Consider the following 15,268-nt stretch of genomic DNA (forward strand, 5'->3'; position numbering starts at 1 on the left):
CCCTTGTCATTGGAGGGTAGGTGCGAACAGGTGGCCCTCTCTTCCTCACCACCTTCTTCCTTGCCCCAACCCCACCCCTTGTCATTGGAGGGTAGGTGCGAACAGGTGGCCCTCTCTTCCTCACCACCTTCTTCCTCGCCCCAACCCCCCCCTTGTCATTGGAGGGTAGGTGCGAACAGGTGGCCCTCTCTTCCTCACCACCTTCTTCCTTGCCCCAACCCCACCCCTTGTCATTGGAGGGTAGGTGCGAACAGGTGGCCCTCTCTTCCTCACCACCTTCTTCCTCGCCCCAACCCCCCCCTTGTCATTGGAGGGTAGGTGCGAACAGGTGGCCCTCTCTTCCTCACCACCTTCTTCCTTGCCCCAACCCCACCCCTTGTCATTGGAGGGTAGGTGCGAACAGGTGGCCCTCTCTTCCTCACCACCCTCTTCCTCGCGCCAACCCCCCCCCCCCCCCCTTTTGTCATTTAAAGGCTCTAGTGCCTGCATTACCTTTGCTTCATTTTTGTTTGGTGTGTTTTCTGGCATCACCTTGTGGAATCATGTACCTTAACCCCGAATAATTGTTAATTTCCATGATTCAGCTCCTTTTTATATATTCCATATATATAACAGTTTTGAGTTATGTGATGCTGGAACCTGGATGTGGATAAAGGAGGGATGTTGGGTGAATGCACCCTGTTGGGGAAGTGGGCATTTGCAACATTTGTAGTCTCTTGTATACCCACTGATACTGCTTGACCTGCTGAGTTCATCCAGCAGTTTGTAATTTTCCCCCAGAATGCAACATCTGCGGTCTCTTATGTCTCCAGCCTCAAAGTAATTTTGGGAGAATCCAAGGGCTTTGGTTCTGTCAAGTCATTATTAGGCATATCCATGTCCAAGTCGTGGAAGGAATAAAAAAAAAATTAAAGGATATTTGAGAAATATATCATTAAGATAAACTAGTAGGAGCAGAAACTAATACCAGTGCTTGATGCATTAGCAAGGGATTTTTAATACTCTGCTTCATAAGCAAAGAGAATTTTATTTTCAAATTCAGGACGGGCCTTCCCATGACCACTGTTGTGATCTGCAAAGAATCAATATGTTCTGCACCCAAACAAACCCCTTTGGACCACCATGTTCACATTGACTGTGTGCAAAAAAAAAACTTGATTTCCTGTAACTGGATGGGTTTACCATGGAATAATTGGTGCAAAAATATCCATTTACATTATTCCATAATCTAGAGAGCATTTTTGTACTGACATTGTGGACTTTTCTTTGTAATAAAAATGTATTTCTTCATTCCTTTGGGAGCTAGGAAGTAAAAGAAAAGGGAAGGATATAAGAACTGGAGTATCAAAGACTACCCATTAAATTTTGTTGATACTGTGTTCTCTGTAAAATGTTCCCGCTATAGTAAATCAACATGACAGTCATTGTGTTGATTATATGGATCAACAGGGCTGCTGCAGGAATTCTCAAACTTTTGTTTGCTTATTTCTGGGGATTCGCAGGAGATTGGATGACAGTATATTAAACTCTAATTGTGATGTAAATGCAGGAGGACTTTACCTCAATAAGAACAAATATTGTAACAGCAAGCAGAAAATTCAGAACTGTATTCCTGTTGTAAACTAAACAACCACTTTTAGAAAATGTATAACAAAACCAAAAGGAGAAAAGTGAGAAGCGTTGTATTGTCATCTGATTATCAGTGTTTTCATGGTATTGTGTGATTTCATCAATACTTTTATAACAAATGGTAATTGTGTAATTAGTCAATTTAGAAAATGATTCTTTCAAATATCACTCAATTTACGAAGGTGTAGAAAGTACCTTCCCAAGATCGTATTATATGGCGAGCTCTCCACTGGCCACCGTGACAGAGGTGCACCAAAGAAAAGGTACAAGGACTGCCTAAAGAAATCTCTTGGTGCCTGCCACATTGACCACCGCCACTGGGCTGATAACGCCTCAAACCGTGCATCTTGGCGCCTCACAGTTTGGCGGGCAGCAGCCTCCTTTGAAGAAGACCGCAGAGCCCACCTCACTGACAAAAGGCAAAGGAGGAAAAACCCAACACCCAACCCCAACCAACCAATTTTCCCTTGCAACCGCTGCAATCGTGTCTGCCTGTCCCGCATCGGACTGGTCAGCCACAAACGAGCCTGCAGCTGACGTGGACTTTTTACCCCCTCCATAAATCTTCGTCCGCGAAGCCAAGCCAAAGAAAGAGAAAGTACTGTAATTGTTAGGTTACAAACGTGAATGGTGTGGGTGAATGGAAAGAGGGAAAAGCAAGAATGAATGCAGGAGGTGGGGGACACTGAACATAGTTTGAATATGTAAAGCCAGTTGTTGATAAAAAGTTATGTATAATTTTCACAGGTGATGAAAAGAGCTGAGATTGTTTTAATGTTTAATTAATATCCAACAAAGGGGTCAGGCCAATTGGGTGTAATTGGGCAGCTTGGACTCATGGGCTGGAAGGGCCTGTTATCATGTGGTAGGTCTAAATTAAAAGAAGTAGAGGAAAAGACCCAATAGGACAGTGAACCAACGAGGGCTCAGAAGCTGAGGAACCCATGCATGCTGTGGCCTCATGGGCTGTGGGCTGCTGGAGACTAGCTCATGGGAACTGGGTATCAATTAGAATTTGAGAGGGTGCTGAGGGCAAAAGGTCTCCTGAAGGGTCTTGAACACTGAAGGCTTCATTTCAGAGATTTGGATCTGGAGCTCAGGCTGCAAATGAATCAAACAGGAGACTGTAGCTTCAGAGGCTGCGGGAGCACTGGGGGTGAATCCACTGACTGTGTATCTGAAAGATCTCTTTTTCTTTCTTTCGTACTGTAAACGTAATACTTATGGTGACTCTATGTCTGCCTTATGGCAGGCAAAAGTTAAGGTATATCAAGTATGTTTACATTTCCAATGTATTGTTATGTAACAATAAAAAGGAATTTATTTAACAATGGTAATAAATATGGTATTTTTAGAGATTCAATCATAAAGTAAAATGGTAGAGTTGTGGAGGCAGCTGGCAAAAGGGATTCAATAAAGAAAGATTGAGAACCTTGCAGAGGTGGGCAATCTTTTAATTTTTAATTAAGGCATACAACATGGTAACAGGCCATTTTGGCTAATGAGTACGTACCGAGGGTGTAGGTTAATTGGGCGACACGGACCCGTGGGCTAAAATGGCCTGTTATCGAGCTGTATATCTAAATTAAAAATTAAAAGGTTGCCTGCTCCTGCTAGAGTGTTGAAGTCTGGGCATATTTCTTGAGAGCTAATCATACAGATGTGAAGGAATAAAATATGTGTTACATTTATTGTCTTGCTGAAGATCTGAACACTTCAAAATCTGCTGCATGATGAGAACATTTCCTCTCATCCATTAATTTGATTTCCAACAAGAAACAAAACTTGCTTTGAGTTGAATTTGCAAATTGCACTCAGCCAGTGTTTGTTTATGTTAAATGCATAAGGGGGCAGTAGTGTTCTTCAGTTTGATTTTGTAATAAGCTTTTATTACCGAACACAATAAAATGAATTCCGATTTCGTAGATGTGATTTTTATTTCAGCAAATTTGTGCTCGTGAGTAAAAAACTGAATTATGAGTTGCAATTACAAAAACAAAGATAGGGAAAATACAGTTTCCAGGAATCTAACTAGTTCAACACAAAATCAACTTCCAATTCTATGGTTTAAATCCTGCTTTGTTTTATCCTGTAGTACAGTATTTAGAAACGTAAATTATCTTTCAGATGGATATATTAGTCCATTCTCTTTGTGTCATTCTGACCTGTAAAGGTTAAAATGCATCTGCAGCTCCTAAAAATAATTTGAGATTTCAAATTCTAATTGGCAACTCAACATTAGATTTTACCAGTCTTTTTTAAAATATCTTTGTTAAATAAATTAGAGGTCATCAGTTCTGTTTATTTGTTGATGGTGTCATGTATACTGATTTTCTTTCCCCTCCAGCACTGCCCACCCCCCCCCCCCACCACCACCCCACCACCTTTGCCTTCTACAGCTTTCTCTCTTCAACATGTTGAAGTTTTGTACTGTCCCTATAAGTAACCAGAAACATACTTTGCTTTCTTTGTCCCACTCCCTCATTTTTTTTTCTCTATCTCAATCATACATTTTTTTTGAGTCAGGCTCCAGCATTGTTTGCTACAACTAGTTTGAGTAATTCTCTTTATGATCTATAAATAAGAGGGACCCATTCAAATTTGTTTATGGAGGAATACTGCAGATGTGATCCCTTTTAATTTGTAAAGCAAGTGTCTCTACTTGAAATAATTTCAGTAGCATCTAAACCAGATCGATTTCCATCCAGTATTCTGACTCATCAATACCTGTTATTTGGCCAACATCAATGGATGTTGTCGGAGACTCTTCAGATTTTATTGGAGCTGAACTTGGCTACATTATTGCACGTGCAGAGGGAATTTGCAGTGGAAAGTTTGGTGGTACCCCTGTGATAATGGTCAGCAAGTAAGAGGTGACGTCGTCAGTCCTCACGGATTGGGGTCTTCCAAAGCGGAAGCTAAGGATCCAGTTGAAAAGAGTCCCAGATCATGAATGAGTTTGAGGAACTCAGTCAGTCTTTTCAGCGACAACAGGAGAAAAAGATGTATTGTCGACGATTTAGGCCTGAGCCCTTCTTCATGAAATGCCTTTGTCTGCAGACTCTTGTTTCCCTGAGTTTGATTATTACTTTTGCTGTTGTCAATGAACGCCTGTCATAGGTGATCTAATTAATGCATTGTAGAGGGTCAGCAAGATGGGATTTGCTGTTGACCTGCTGTGGTTGTAGGCAAATTGAAGCGGGTTCAGTCAGAGGTTGATCTGCATAAGCAACCTTGCAAAACACTTTGTCATGATGGATGCAAGTGCCACTAGCTGGTAGTCATTGAGGCAGATCCTTTTGAACCATGTGGGAACCTCAGACCACAGCAATGAGTGATTGAATCAGACCAGCACAGGAGCCCAATCTGGGGTGGTCTAAATGTGGAAAATAAATTATTTTCAGGTTTTAAGGTGATTTTTGCCAAATATCCAAAGTTGATGACAATGAAAAAATCATTTTTATAGTTGAGATCTGGAAAGTGGAAGCAAATTCTATAATTGCATTCAAAATAAATTAGATTACTTTTTAAGGGAAAGCTATTTGAAAAATTATGGAGCAAGTGCCTGCAAATCGAGCGAACTGGATTGTTGTAACAAAAGACTGGGACGATCTTGGTAAACATGATCGCATTTTTGATTCAAAGCCAGTGTTGAATCCTTTTGGCCAGCTTACCTGGGATTCCATGTGATCTAACCTTCCCAGAGCTAATCATGCAGGACGATGTCAAAGACCTTGCAGAAGTTCATATTGACAACACCCACCACTTTCCCCTTATCAGTCTTTCTTGTCATTTCTTCAAAATAAAAACTTGGTCAAATTTGTGAGGCATGAGTTCCCACACACAAAACCATGTTGACTATCTCTAATTGGGTGTATTCAACACAATTGTACCTGATAAGGAAGTTGAGCCTGCTGGGTCTAAACATCTCCCTCTGCAGTTGGATTCTTGACTTCAAGTTGTCCAGATCAGTAATAGCACTCCCAAGGCCATCACACTGAGGACGGGGGCCCCAGGGCTGCATGCTTAGTCCACTGCTGTTCACTCTGCTGACCCACGACTGCAGCTAAACACAGCTTGACCCACATCATCGAGTTCACTGATGACACAACCATGGTGGGCCTGAAGAGTAAGAATGACAAGTCAGCATACAGAGATGAAGTGCAGTTGCTAACAGACTTGTGCAGAGCCAATAACCTGTATCTGATCGTTAATAAAACAAAAGAGATGGTTGTCGACTTCAAGATGGCCAGGGGGACCACACTCTGCTGACCGTTGAGGTAGTCAAAGGTATCAAGTTCCATGGAATGCACTTGGTAGAGAATCTCACCTAGTCCCTTAACACCAGCTCCATAGCTAAGAAATCCCAGCAGCGCCTCTACTTCCTGTGAAGGTTGAGGAAAGTTTATATCCCATCTTCCATCCTCACTACATTCTGCAGAATACTCTGTATTGAGAGTATCCTGTGAAACTGCATTTCCGCCAGATTTGGAAGCTGTATCACCTTGGACTGCAAGACCCTGCAGAGGATAATGAAGCCAGTGGAAAAGATCATTGGGGGCTCTCTTTCTACCATGAAGGACATCTACACCACACAATGTCAGGCCCTTACATCCAGATTGGGCAACAGTTTTTTTCCCCCAAGCTATCAGACTCCTGAATTCCCAGGACATATGTGGATAGTATACCATGGACCTTTACTGTGTACGTTTTAATATTTCAATATGTTTAACTCTTATTCTAACTTGTATTTATGTAAATATGCTCCAAGGTTCTTGAGAAACACTTACTGCATCTTTACGGTGGTATGAACGATAAATAAAAGGTGAAGAGTGACAAATGCTATTTGATTAACCATCTTTAAGTCTTCAAGAATTTATCCTGGACCAAATAAGATGTAAATATAACCACAATTTCTTCTCTAGCTTCCCAGAAGGTCTGAAGATGTGGTCCCTGGAAATCTAACCTTTTCATTGCACTCCAAGGCTGCCGATGTCTCTTCTTTGATAATTCATAAATCATCCCAGTTATTGGAACTCATTTGTTTTAGATCCTGAGCTTGCATGATCCTCTCCACAGTAAAGATGGATGAAACATATTCATTTAAAATCTCACCCATTTCCAGCGATTCTGCATGAAGACAGCTGTGCAAATGGGGCTAATTCTTTCCCTAGCCACATTTTTTAAATCTTTATGTACTTGTCAAATCTCTTCGGAATTTCCTTTGCTCTGTCTACCCAAACAATCATGTGTTTTGTTTTGCCCTCCTGATTTCTTTCTTGGACGCACTCCTACACATTTTATTGTCGCTGAGGGATTTCCTTGCTCCAGTCTGCCTAAATCTGATGGATGCCTCAATTTTCCTGACAAGAGCCTCAATATTCCTTGTTTTTCCCTCCAATTGAAAAAAATGCTGCTCCTGACCTCTTGCAAGCAGTGTCTCCCGATTAACCTCTACAAGTTCTTGCCTTCATAGTTGGCCTTGGCCAATTTTGGACCCTAACTCTTTAGATTCCAGGTCCCTGTTTTCAGGGGCTGCCAACAAGCGCATATACTCCGTGACCCGGTTTTCCTGGATTTTTTTATACCCAGCCATCAGCTGGTTCGTACTGGTATTTGAACTATAAAATTTTACCTATTGACCCAGTCCGTAGTCGATATTATGAAAGGTTAAAAATGGTTGGTGTTGAAAGGGTTAGTTAATCTGTGGATCAGTCCTATTTTTCCTCGATAACTATTTAAAAACTAATCAAATTCTGCTATGGCTAACAAAATGCTCTTCCACTGTGACTTCAATCACTTGTATTGTAAGTCCAATGTTGGGCCCTTTCAAGTAGAGGGCTTTCTATATCGACGACGGAAGTTTTCTTGAACACATTTAACCAATACCACCTGATCCAAGCCAGTGGTCAGTGACCCAGTTAATATGAAGGACTCTAGAATATTTCAGTAATTCTCTCCACACATCAGTTTCTGGAAGATTTGGAGAGGCCAATAATACAGTCCCATGATCATTCCATGTTGATTTGTCCTGTCCAACGGAGTCGTGCCATTTTGAGGAATTGATCACTGATTAGAACTGAACCCCCAAAACAAGTGAATTGCTGAAATACATTTTTATTACTAGCTATCGAATTGATCAAATCATATTTGAAGTTGTTCCACATTAAAACTACTAATAAATAATGATTAACTTCAAAAATGGAAATTACAAGGGAACAAATAGTATTGCATTCAGTATTTCAACCTTTTTCCACTTTGTAGAATTATTCCATTCATTTATGGATGTGATTTGGCATTTTCTTTAAATATCCATCCAGCAATGTTCTTGCCAGTGTCTTCGCCATCTGGCAACCTAGAGATGTTTGCAACTGCTCCTTGCAATCTGGTATTTCTTGATCATTCACTATAATATTTTGAATAAAAGTGTTTCAGAAACTCCAGTTAGGATTTGCTTTATTGTGGCTTACAGTTTTGAAAAGTAACTAATTTTCTAAAGGGAGAGAACATGCAACTATGTTAAATTATATATTTTTTTCCTCATCAGGAAATATAAATTTTGTGTTTGGTATGCATCATCTGTGTTGAATTGTTTATAAAGAGCCCCCAACTATAGAAGAATCAAAAAAAAAATTGCAGGCCATTTGTTTGAAAATGCTATTGTTTAAAAATATTTAGCACATAATTTCCAAAAAAAGTAATCAGTTCTACATCTTAAGGTCACTACTGCATAATGCCAGAGGAAACATCCTATGGTCAGTCTCCATCTATGAATAACAGATCTACGTTTTTACATAAATATATTTTGATCACAGTGATACTTCAGCCATGTTACTAACGATGATGTTTAGAATTATGCATAATGTAGTTCCTGTTTTTGGACAACATTACATGGTGCGTTCATTGCACTTGCAGAACTGTCAAAGGATGTTTGAAATGAATTTAAATTCAGTGTGTCTTGCATTCATTTATATTTAAAATATTGTCAGCATTGCAGTATTGATAAACGATTGACCTTCATGCTTGGTTATTGGATCATATATTAAGATGTCCTTTCAATAAAGTAACCACATCTAGTTTTCAATTTGTATCATAATATTGTGGCACAACAGCTTTAATTGTCCCTAGTTTATTAATTTATTTTATATTGGGGTTAATTTGTTTGTTGATAGACATACCATATCTGTTAATGTTTCCCAAGTTTAATGATGCCCATACTTTGTGACAGCAGATAAAGAATTAATTTCCATTTAAAATTCCCTTCCTAGCTGAAACTATTAGACCGTGATATGGAAATGTTATTTGCTGCATGTTCTCTCAGGCTATAGTCAGATGTCATTTTTACTTTGCTATCTTAATGGAAGTAATCTCAGTCCTGCTGGGTTCTTTGACATTTTTTTGAATCGAATCATTGCTCATACTGATCAAGCAAGCATTTGAATGAAAATGGACAGCCTTTTCTCCATTACAATAATATGATTTGAAGGAAATGCATGAAGTTAGCATTTGACAGTAAATATAAAGGCACTGTATTGAAATCCATATATAGATTGCAATATCCAGATGACAGTAAAAGACAGTACTTCATGATACCATTTTAGACAGAAAACTGAAGTTGGAAGTTATTTTTCTACATTTCTGTGAGCTTAAAATAAACTGATAATAGAAATGCTACCAATTTGTTTCTGTATTAAATTGTGAATGAACAGAATAAATAAACTACAGGCAAAAATGGAAATTTTGTCTGTAATCCTGCTTAGTCCCCTTGGTCAAATAATGCAAGTTCTTGCAGTATTGGATGGACTACATTTGTAAGCTTAGTTCATGTAAACATGAAGGAAATAACCAAATTACCTCTGGGAATTGCAAGGATTGTGCAATACTACCCCATGTTTATCCATCAGAATTACTCCTCATAAGCTATGGTAATAGTGGCACAGTTATCATCGTGTTAGTGCAATCCTAGCACAGCGCCAGTGACCTGGGTCAGAATCAGATATTGTCTGTAAGGAGTTTGTATGCTCTCCCCACTCGTGTCTATGTGGGTTTCCTCTGGGCAATCTGGTTTACTCCCACCCTTCTAAACGTACAAAGGTTGGAGGTTAATTGGGGTATTTGGAGCAGCATGGGCTCATAGGCAGAAGGTGTGTTACAGTACTGTATGTTTAAATTTAAAATTTAAATACTAGAAATCAAGAAACAGTCTTAAAAATTGTAAGTACACCCTTTGATCCACATTTGACACTCATTTCACAGTGAAATTAGTGATGAGAAGAGCTGGTATTATCTAGGTTCATGCTCTTGTTCCTTTCAGCTTCTTGGAATTGATTGCTGGTAGATCTATTGATTATGAACTTTTTGTGTGTGAACTTATGCCAAATCTGATTGTTCTATTGTTCAATGAAGCAGCCAGAATCATTAATTAAACACTGACTTGTGAGAAATCATGAGTCAGTATTAGCAATTGCTTCCTTGAAATGGAATGTAACGTAGTTCATTAGATGTGCTTACAGTTGATTTTCAAACAGTGGCGAAGATGGCATTTGGCTTGCTTGCCTTCATTAAGTCTTTCAGTACAAGAGTTGGAACTTCATTTTACAACTCTATAGGACTTTGGGAAAACTGCACCTGAAATATTGTGAGCAGTTCTTGACACCATATTATAGGAAAGATGTGATTAAGCCAGATGGGGTGCAAAAAAAGGATTCACAAGGATGTTGCCTTTCTATTCAATTCTGACTTTATTACAATAGTGGGAGTTGGGCATTTTTAAAAAATACTAATAAGAGTAGCTTGTGTATTTTATAATTCATGTGCCTTTAAAAAAGTTGATACTAATTTTGATTTTAAGAAGAAATAGACATTTGTGAATATCACAAACCTGTTGGCCTGAAGTAAAGCTTTAATGACGAATAACACGGCAATTTTAAGTAGGACTTACTGCCCCATAATTCCCAGGATTCTCTCTATTACCTTTTTTAAAACAAGGGGATCTCATTTGCCATTCTCTAATACCCCAGCAATCTCTTCCCTTCCTTTCCATAGCAATCTGGGGTATATCTCATCTGGTTCCAGGGACTTTTCAATCCTTTTGAGAAGATTCAGCACTTCCTCGTTTTCAATGATCAAGCTCTCATCAGTCCTTTAAGTTCTTTCCCGGCTATCATATAATTTTCATGAGCCCTTCCTGATTTTTGCTTCCTAAATCTAATGGATGCTTCATTCTTTTTCTTAACTAGCTGTCTCACCTGTTTGATCAACTATCCCTGTCTCAGTAGGACAATCCTATCCAGAACCCCCGCACAAGTGATCCCTAAACATCTTCCACATTACTGTGTGCTTTCTCCTGAAAACATCTACTTCCAGTTTACTCTCCTTGTCATGTCTCAATCCATTATAATTAGCTCTTCCCCAATTAAACCCTTTACCATTTTGTCTGCTTTTATCTTGTCCATAGCTATGCTAAAACTCAGGGAATTGTGGTCACCATGACCAAAATGCTCCTCCCACTGAGAGATCTTTCACCTGACTAGGTACATTACCCAGTACTAGATCCAGTATTAAAACTATATTTAGAGGAGAGGCCATGCTCTAAATATCCTGATATAATTATTTGGAACTAATGTTTTCTTTGCTCCATTGTTTTGTGTTTTTGAAGAAATACCAAGTATTAAGTAAATTATACATAAATTTGCTATATTAAAGAAATATATGATATCAATCGCATGATTTCATGGTTCTGGAACTGTTGTGTTTTTATACATATGTTGTTTTCAGCTACTTGCCTGTGTAAAGCATAATTTGAGATTCGAACTGAATATGTCCACACAATAAAACAGTAAAATTGTATACAACTGCTTCATAATTGTATCTTGGTTAAACTGCTCATTGTTGAAAAGCTATGTTGTCCACAGATACAAAGAAAACAACTTTTCATCTAATAAAATGAACTCTTGTTGAAGTTTCATTAGTGTTCTTTTTCCACATGTTAGTAATCAACAGTCTCTTTACCCAAGCAGATATTCAAAGGAATGCAAAAATTTTCAAAATGACTTTTTAATAGTTAATGCACACCTTGTGTCTGTGTTTATAAATGTAGCCTTATCTTGATGGCTAATCATGTGGTCCACGGTCTGCCAAGTAGTTAGGAAAAAAATCTCTCCTATATGCCAGATTTTGATTTATTGCAAAATTGAAACCTTATACTTCCAAGGGGGAACTAGTCTACTGTTAAGTTAATGATTCCTGCCAAAAGCACAATTGCTTTAGTATGCTGTATCCTGTTTAAGTTCAGTTAATTTCTGCCAGCTGTATGTTCTAGTTAATGTCTTCATGATTCATGCTGAATACATGCTCATTATTGGGATCTTTAAGAAGACAAAATAGATGTAGGGACAGGGCATAGAGATTCAATAAGTTAATAGTTGAACTGATTTTGGTCTCAACTCCACTTTTCTGTATGTTCCCTATCACCTGCAACTCTCGGAGTTCAAAAATCTGTCTGCCTCAGCTGAAAATCCATTTTGGTGCTTTGGTCTCCTCAGCTCTCTGGGATAGAAAACTCAGTGTTCACAACTCAGATAAAAATCTACCCCTGATCTCCAGTTCAAATGGATGACCCCTTGTTCTTGAATCATGATCCTAGTTCTAGTAATCAAGCAGCATCTGTGAAAAGGAAATAGATCTAGCACATCAGCCCAGAGATCCTTTGTCAGAATAATTTAAAATATTTTTAATAGAATAATTGGAACAAGGTAAGAACACACGGCATCCAAGATATCACCAACCATAAGACTATACCATCTGCCTGTGATGCTTCTCTCCCAGATGCACTGTACAACTTCTATGCGCGTTTTGAGGTGATAAAAGACATGGCAGCAAAGAAGACCACCTCTCCTTGGGTGTTGTGTCTTAAAGTGGACAATGTGAGAAGAGTGTTAGGCAAGGTCAACTCGTGGAAAGCTGCTGGACCGGATAACATTCCTGGCAGAGTACTCAGGGGATATGCGGCTCAGCTCGCAGATGTTCTCTCCGACATCTTTAACATCTTCCTGAGAAGCACTGTGGTCTCAATGTGCTTCAAAGCTGTCACCTTTGTCCCTGTGCAGAAGATGGTGTCTGTGAACCATTCTGTCACACTCATATCTACCATCGTGAAGTGCTTAGAGAGATTTGTCATGGGGCACATCAAGCACCTCTGAACCCCTGCAGTTCTCATATAAATCCAACCACTCAATGGATGATGCCTTTCTCACCGCCCTCCATCTTGCCCTCAACTACGCGGAAAATAAGGGCACGTATGTTTGAATGCTGTTTATTGACTTCAGTTTGGCATTCACCACAATTATACCTCAGTACCTGATAGGGAAGTTGAGCCTTCTGGATTTAAACACCCTCCCTCTGCAATTGGATTCTTGACTTCCTTTCAAGGAGACCTCAGACATTCTGGATTGGGAACAGCATCTCCAAGACCATTACATTAAGCATGAAGCCCCCAGGGCTGTGTGCTTAGTCCACTGCTGTTCACTCTGTTGATGCATAACTGTGCACGTCAAAACAGCTCGAACCACATCATCAAGTTCATTGATGACACGACCCTGTGGTGGGCCTGATCAGTAAGAATGATGAGTCAGCATAAAGAGATGAGGTGTAGTTGCTAACAGACTGGTGCAGAGTCAATAACCTGTATGTGAATGTTAATAAAACAAAAGAGGGTTGTCACCTTCGGGAGGGCCAGGAGTCCACGCTCTGCTGACCTTTGATGGCTCAACTGTTGAGGTAGTTAAAGGTATCAAGTTCCTTGGTGTGCACTTGGCGGAGAATCTCACCTAGTCCCTTAACACCAGCTCCATAGCCAAGAAAGCCCAGCAGCACCTCTACTTTCTGCAAAGGCTGAGGAAAATTCATCTCCCATCCTCCATCCTCACTCCATTCAACAGGGGATGTATTGAGAGCATCCTGTGCAACTGCACCACCTCCTGGTTTGAAAGCTGTATATCCTCAGACTGAAAGACCCTGCAGAGAATAGATCATTGGGGGCTCTCTTCCTACCATTAATGGACATCTACACCACACGATGAACTCAGAAAGCAAAAAAAATTGTGAGGACTTCACACATCCCTCATGTAAACTTTTCTCCCTTCTGCCATCTGGAAGGAGGTATGTTAGCACTTGAGCCCTTACATCCAGATTGGGCAACAATTTTTTTTTCCCTAAGCCATCAGACTCCTGAATTTCCAGAACATATGTGGACAGTGTACCGTGGACTTTTATTGTATATGTCTTAATATTTTAACTTCTATTTATGTAAATCTGATCCGTGGTCCTTTACTGTGCAGTGCATGGTATGGACAACTATTAAAGCTGATGACTTGACTTTAATGTTTGAAAGCATTATCACGTTAGTCTGACCAATGTAATGTGTTTTTGTGACATTTATTTATGTATAGAACATAGAGATAAAATGATGCAGTTTACATGATTGTCTTCATCTGGGTTATGAGCCCAGAGGATCCCAAAACCCAACAGCAATAGTTATTCACCAAGACAAATGATTACTTAAACAAAAATTGCTTTTAATTATCTTTAAACATGAAAACAGAATCACACTTTAACTTATCGCTATTAACTTAACTAATCTAACTCCCTTCTAATTCTAATGTGTGTGTAAATTCAGAAAAGTTCTTTAATTCACTGTCCAATCACACTTCTCATTCCTTCAAGTTCAATGGTTGCAGGCAATTCTTATACTGTGCACAAAATTTAACATTTCTGAATTTCACCAGACTTGGGTGCTTGAAAGGTAAATGGTTACTGCTCAAGAAAGTTCTTGTCAGTTTTCAGAGAGAGATTTGTTGCATGCTGGACACCCACAACTAATCCCTTTTAATCAGACACCTTAGTGTCTTGCTGAAGAAACTTGTCCCCTCAGGGTTTCCAGATGATAATCTCTTTTTTTTCAGGTCACCACAGAGTTCCTTTTTGTTTCCCTTATTTCAAGTGAAACATTAGGCAGCCACTCCTCTCCTCTTGTATGGACCACAAGAGCTTTGACCAGGCTGAACTAAGCACTCACAACCTGTCTTCCAAATGGGGGTTTTCCACAAGCTTGAAGCTTGTCCTATTCCAGTCCCAGATGTTGCTGCTGACTATAAAACTGCAGAACTGATATCTCTCTCTCTCACACACACACACACACACACACACACACACACACACACACACACACACACACGCCTGTCTGACTCCCTCTCTGCTTGCAAAAAACTGCATGACCCTCTTAGAACAGCAAGCCGCACTCCCAGACAGCCTGTGGCTCAGAGTTCTTTCATCTGTTGCTTTTCAAAACCACAATCCATTAGTGAAGTCTCTTGGGCACTTTCCAAAGCTTTTGCAAAGGATCTTGGAGCCAGACTTTCCAGCTTGAGCAGAGCTCCAGTATTTTAAATGAGATCTGTTTTGAAGTATTTGTATGTGACCTACACTTAAAAAAAACCTGCCCCATTTTATCTCCTAAAAATATATCTATAATCTGTCACACTTGTGTCTTATTACATATAAAGAAAGAAGTGGGATAAAGATTGTCTTTGCCATATAAGGCATTAATCCAAAAACAAGTGGCAGATTTGCTGCAACACTG

At 39.5% G+C, this 15,268-nt stretch overlaps 1 protein-coding gene and 1 long non-coding RNA gene across 17 annotated transcripts in view; one reads left to right on the plus strand and one right to left on the minus strand.

Moving 5' to 3' along the window:
- LOC138755231 (lysine-specific demethylase 4C-like) overlaps nucleotides 1-15,268 on the plus strand; it is a 417,729-nt gene that overhangs the window by 140,998 nt on the left and 261,463 nt on the right. The gene's annotated exons all lie outside the window — the stretch shown is intronic.
- On the minus strand, nucleotides 1,048-13,147 carry LOC138755292 (uncharacterized). The gene is made up of 3 exons (XR_011352167.1): nucleotides 12,988-13,147; nucleotides 5,523-5,751; nucleotides 1,048-1,302 (listed from the first exon to the last, which is right to left on the minus strand). It is a non-coding gene; the product is annotated as an uncharacterized lncRNA (long non-coding RNA).

This window comes from Narcine bancroftii, chromosome 1, assembly GCF_036971445.1.
Source record: "Narcine bancroftii isolate sNarBan1 chromosome 1, sNarBan1.hap1, whole genome shotgun sequence".
Classification (NCBI taxonomy): domain Eukaryota; kingdom Metazoa; phylum Chordata; class Chondrichthyes; order Torpediniformes; family Narcinidae; genus Narcine; species Narcine bancroftii.